The following is a 6,000-nucleotide window of genomic DNA, read 5'->3' as shown; positions in this document are numbered from 1 at the left end:
CAACTTAGCAACTAGACAACAACAACAGCAAAGCTGGAAGAAGATATAAATAAATGAATAAGTATTTAAATACAGCATACTTTGCTTTGTTTTTTCTAATAGAAGCAATTCAGGAAGCGTAAGAAGCAAATGTTGGTGTTCAACTTTCTCTTAACACAAAAGGATGACATGATTATTTTTTAATTAAAATTTTTTGCTATATATTTTTATTGCAACTTCAAAAAAGGAGGCCTAAATATTTGCAAAACTAATTATTAGAGAACAAGAGTAACATCCTAAGGGAAGCAACATTTTTTAATTGTAAGACTTTGTGTTTTAGAACAATTTCAGATTCACTGCAAAATTGAAGTGAAAAGTTCAGAGTTCCCATACACTCCCTGTCTGCAACATGCATAAGTTCTCCCACTATCTACGTCTAGCACCAGAGTGGTACGTCCACTGTGTTTTGTTTTTTTCATCCATACATCCCTTGAAAACCTGGCAACCAATGATCTTTTCAATATCTCCATGGTGTTTCCTTTTCCAGAACATCATATAGTTGAAATTGTATAGCATGCAGCCTTTTCAGATTGATTCCTTTCACTTGGTAATATGCATTTCATTTTTCTCCTGTGTCAAAAATAAAAAAGAAAGAAAATTAGAGTTGGGTAGTAGTTAAGGCAGTAAAATCATATTTTACTTAAAAACAATAGTAATAGGGGGAAAGAGACATTAGTATAAAACTGGCCTCAGTTCTGAATTCACTATGGACAAATGGAGATTTACAGCAACAGAATGAGGTAAGCGATCTTTTCTGTTCTGTGTCTTCTCCTTCACTCTCTTGTATACATATATAACTTTGGTTAAAGGATTTTCACATTCTATGAAGTAAGGCTTCCTAAATGGAAATTTTAGATTCAACCTAGTTCTTTAACGTTGCTGTTGTGTTGTATAACTTTGGGTGAGGTTTTCAACTTCAAATTAATTATGATTTTTAGACAGATGGTAGACTGTACCCCAAATACTTAACATACTCAACGTTGAATCATGTTTTATTATAAATATGCAAAGAAAATATAAATAATTCATGTAATTAAATGATACTGATTTTAATAATACTAATACTAGTGATAATTAAAATTAATTATATGTTTTCTTTGGAAGAATACACATAATAAATTTCTATAAGATTGCTTCATTTACTTGTAGTAGAAACAGCTATTAAAATTGTAGATATATGATTAGCTAAGATGTGTCACTTTATGGATAATTTACCTCCAGGTATTTTTTCTGATATTTGTATTTCAGACAGCATCTGCAAGGGAAAAAGTGATGCTTTATTGTCATTTTATAATAAACAGTAGAGGATGATGAATAGGAGCTTCTTCACTAAATAATGAAAGAGTTAGGACTCTCTGATGGAGAAATAGAAAATGCAAAACAAGTGGTTATAAATGTGTACTTAGAGAATTTTCAGAAAGAAAATAAGTGTAGATGATGGCTGAAGTGAATAACTTATGCTGATCAATCACAAGTTAAGACATGTTTAAATATTCTTAGGAGAAACGCAGATCATTAAGGATGCCAAGTTGCAAACGCCGAGCCATGCCCCTCTTGCAGTGGGCTCAGTGAAATAAAGTGTAAATAGTGCCCTCTGGATTGGTGTGATGCTGTGGTCCTTCAGCATTCTGTGTGTGATGTGTTGAATTTAGAGCATTGTTGATAATATAATGTGTATAGATGTAAGAATTTCCCCTAAAGAAGGCCAGGGGAAATCTCTGGAACCATATCTTCCCGGCATCAGGGAGTTCCTTCTTACTTTCCTGGCTAAAAGCTCAAGTGTTTAATTAATGACTAACTACCTGCCTGCATTTAGGGTTAAGGCTCTATTTATTATCTAAGAAATCTGATGAGATCCTACCATATATTGTAAGAAATTCCCTGAGATGTTAAAAATGGAAGACAATAGTTCAGTGTATCTGAAAAAATATTGGAAAGTTTTCCCAAGCATTTGTTTTCTTTACCATCATATTGATAGATATATCTGCAACAAACAAATTCATTGTGCAAGTGCAGTGGTGGCTATCACCTAGAGCAGACTGAGGATTTCAAAATTTAATTATATGTCTGGTGTTCAGTTGATTTGACAACAAATAGAGCAAGCAGCTTACATGAGTGAAATTGTGTATGCCCCTTCTATTCAATGAAAGAGCTGAATAAGTTTTCCATTTAATAAAATTTTAGTTTTGATTATGTAAACTTTAAGGATATTGTTTATATATGTTATTCTTAAGGTCTTCTCTTACTTTGGAATTAAAGAAGAATGACTTAGCTAGACTGTTTAAACTTCTAATTTAAAAAAAAGCCTTAAAGAATATTTAATTCATGATGATGTAGTTTTATGCTTTAGTCAGTGAAAAAGATTGATGTATAATTACCTTTATAATAATGAGACAGGTATCAAAATTCAGAGTGGAAGATAACTTTGCTGCTGCTAAGTCACCTCAGTTGTGTCCAACTCTTTGCAATCCTATGAAATATAGCCCACCAGGCTCCTCTGTCCACAGGATTCTCCCTGCAAGAATACTGGAGTGGATTGCCATGCCCTCCTCCAGGGATCTTCCCCACCCAGGGATTGAACCCACATCTCTTATGTCTCCTGAATTGGCAGGGGGCTTCTTTACCACTGAGCCACCTAGGAAGCCCCTTAGTCATTATCTAGATCTGTGCTGTGCAGTACTGTAGTCACTACCACCTGTGATCATCAAGCATTTGAAATGTGAGTAACTTGAATGGAAACATGCGGTAAGTGTGAAATACACATTAAAGATTGTTGTGAAGGAATATGTGAACTCTCTCAATAACAATTTCATATTGATTTTGTATTGACCTGGTAATATTTTAGATACATTGGGTTAAATAAATTATATTAAAATTGGTTTTATTTGTCCCTTTTTCATTGTGGGCTCTAGACAACTTAAAGTTACATGCATGACTCACATGACATTCCTATTAAAGATCATTGCTCTAGATCAACCTTCTCATATCAAGTTTAGAAAACTAACAACTAATTGACTAGAACCCCTAATTTCCAGTTCAGTGATATTCCCATTGTGCTGCCTTTGTACAGGATTCTACAGGTTTAATAAACACTATTTCATTTGGTTTTTATAGCAATCTACTGAGAAATATGGATTAGGAATTATATCCAATTTACAGCCCATGGGGTCACAAAGAGTTGGACATGACTGAGCGACTAACACTTTCCCTTTCACTTTACAGAGTAGGCACAGAAGCTTAAGTGATTTGGAGAGTGTAACATGTTAATAAATGGGAAACATGGCTCTGGAACTCCCAGATCATGTAGTTTATTACCACCGGTCATTCTGAAAGCAGGGGTCACTGTAGGTGGGACAACCGGTTTTATTATTTTTTCAACTTGGCATAGGTAAGAAATTAGTAAAGGAACATCCAGCAATACTTTAATAGTCTCTTATACTTTAAAAGTCACTATCAGTCATTTTGGTTACATTATAAAATCTAGGAAACATGTAAAATTACACTCTATCCATGTTTCAATAAACTAGTTGATAAAACTCCCAAAATATGTTTGAGCATATTGGTAAAAAGTGAATTCTTTGATTAAAATTCAGAATGTCTTGGCTCTCTTTAAAAGAGCTTATCTGTTAATATTCAGTTCAGTTCAGTTGCTCAGTCGTATCTGACTCTGCAACACCATGGACTGCAGCTCGCCAGGCCTCCCCATCCATCGCCAACTCCCGGAGGTCACTCAAACTCATGTCCATTGAGTTGGTGATGCCATCCAACCATCTCATCCTCTGTCTCATCTGTTAATATTGTACTAGCATAATTATTTGATAAATTGCCTACAATGGAGTGACAGTTGTCCTTCATGCACATTCTAGTTTGACACCCTCCCCACTACTCCCGGTTGTATGAGAATTGTTCTGCTTCATCATCTACCTGATCCTATGGGTGTTTGTGTTTGTGGTCTGCACTTTTAATACTCTCTAACTTTAGTTAACTCCCAGTGCCTATCCATCTGTGCTGTGCTTAGTCGTTCAGTCGTATATGACTCTTTGTGACTCCATGGACTGTATGTAGCCCACCAGGCTCCTCTGTCCCTGGGGATTCTCCAGGCAAGAATACCTGAGTGGGCTGCCATACCATCCTCCAAGGGATCTTCCTAACTCAGGGATTGGACCTTGGTCTCCCACATTGCGGGTGAATTCTTTACCAGCTGACCTACCAGGGAAGCCAGCCTATCCATCTATGACCCCTCAATTATGTAACTGGTTTGAAAGGCTCATAATAGAAAGCTATTCAACAGCTAGTTAGATGATACTATCACTTTTTTCCTTCATAATACTTATGACCTAATGTGCTCTGTCCAGATTAAGATTTATTATCTTTATGTGTTGTTGAAAGTCACTCAGTCATGTCCAGCTCTTTACAACCCCATGGACTGTACAGTCTATGGAATTCCCAAGGCCAGAATACTGCAGTGGGTAGCCTTTCCCTTCTCCAGGGGATCTTCTCAACCCAGGGATCAAACCTAGTCTCTTGTATTGCAGGCAGACTAAAGATTTACTGAGCATGGCCCTGCTCATCAGAACAACACCCAGTTTCTCCCTCAGACAGTCTTTCCCATCAGGAAGCTTCCATAAGCCTCTTATCCTTCTCCATCAGAGGGCAGACAGACTGAAAACCACAATCACAGAAAACTAACCAATCAGATCACATGGACTACAGTCTTGTCTAACTCAATGAAATCATGACGGGTCATGGTGGAGAGTTCTGACAAAATGTGGTACACTGGAGAAGAAATGGCAAACCACTTCAGTATTCTTGCCTTGAGAACCCCATAAACAGTATGAAAAGGCAAAAATATAGGACACTGAATGATGAACACTCCAGGTTAGTAGTTGCCCAATATGCTACTGGAGATCAGTGGAGAACTAACTCCAGAAAGAATGAAGACACAGAGCCAAAGCAAGAACAACACCCAGCTGTGAATGTGACTGGTGATGGAAGTAAAGTCTGATGCTGTAAAGAGCAATATTGCATAGGAACCTGGAATGTTAGGTCCATGAATCAGGGCAAATTGGAAGTGGTCAAACAGGAGATATTAAGAGTGAACATTGACATTGTAGGAATCAGCGAACTAAAATGGACTGGGATGGGTGAATTTAACTCAGATGACCATTATATCTACTACTGTGGGAAAGAATCCCTTAGAAGAAATGGAGTAGCCATCATAGTCAACAAGAGTCTGAAATTCAGTACTTAGATGCAATCTCAAAATGACAGAATGCTCTCTGTTTGTTTCCAAGGCAAACCATTCAATATCACAGTAATCCAAGTCTATGCCCAACCAGTAATGCTGAAGAAATTGAAGTTGAACAGTTTTATGAAGACCCACAAGCCCTTCTAGAACTAAGAACCAAAAAGATGTCCTTTTCATAATAGGGGACTGGAATGCAAAAGTAGGAAGTCCAGAAATACCTGGAGTAACAGGCAAATTTGGCCTTGGAGTATAGAATGAAGCAGGACAAAGGCTAATGAGTTTTGCCAAGAGAACACACTGGTCATAGCAAACACACTATTCCAACAACACAAGATAAGACTCTACACATGGACATCACCAGATGGTAAATACCAAAATCAGATTGATTATATTCTTTGCAGGCAAGGATGGAGAAGCTCTATACAGTCAGGAAAAACAAGACCGGGAGCTGACTGTGGCTCAGATCATAAACTCCTTATTGCCAATTTGAGACTTAAATTTAAGAAAGAGGGGAAAACCACTAGACCATCCAGGTATGACCTAAATCAAATCCCTTATGATTATTCAGTGGAAGCCACAAACAGATTCAGGGATTAGATCTGATAGACAGAGAGTGCCTGAAGAAATATGCATGGAGGTTCATGATATTGTTCAGAAGGGAGTGATCAAGGCCATCCCCAAGAAAAAGAAATGCAAAAAGGAAAAATAGCTAT

At 37.1% G+C, this 6,000-nt stretch overlaps 1 long non-coding RNA gene across 1 annotated transcript in view; it reads right to left on the bottom strand.

Moving 5' to 3' along the window:
* Nucleotides 1-238: 238 nt before the first annotated feature.
* LOC139185643 (uncharacterized) overlaps nt 239-6,000 on the bottom strand; it is a 40,302-nt gene continuing 34,540 nt past the window's right edge. Inside the window, exons 3-4 of the long non-coding RNA XR_011569142.1 lie at nt 1,255-1,294; nt 239-609 (exon numbers count right to left, since the gene is read on the bottom strand). This is a non-coding gene — a long non-coding RNA (uncharacterized lncRNA). The remainder of the gene's footprint in view (nt 610-1,254; nt 1,295-6,000) is intronic.

This window comes from Bos indicus, chromosome 11, assembly GCF_029378745.1.
Source record: "Bos indicus isolate NIAB-ARS_2022 breed Sahiwal x Tharparkar chromosome 11, NIAB-ARS_B.indTharparkar_mat_pri_1.0, whole genome shotgun sequence".
Classification (NCBI taxonomy): Eukaryota; Metazoa; Chordata; class Mammalia; order Artiodactyla; family Bovidae; genus Bos; species Bos indicus.
This window is presented reverse-complemented; position numbering and strand designations above follow the sequence as displayed.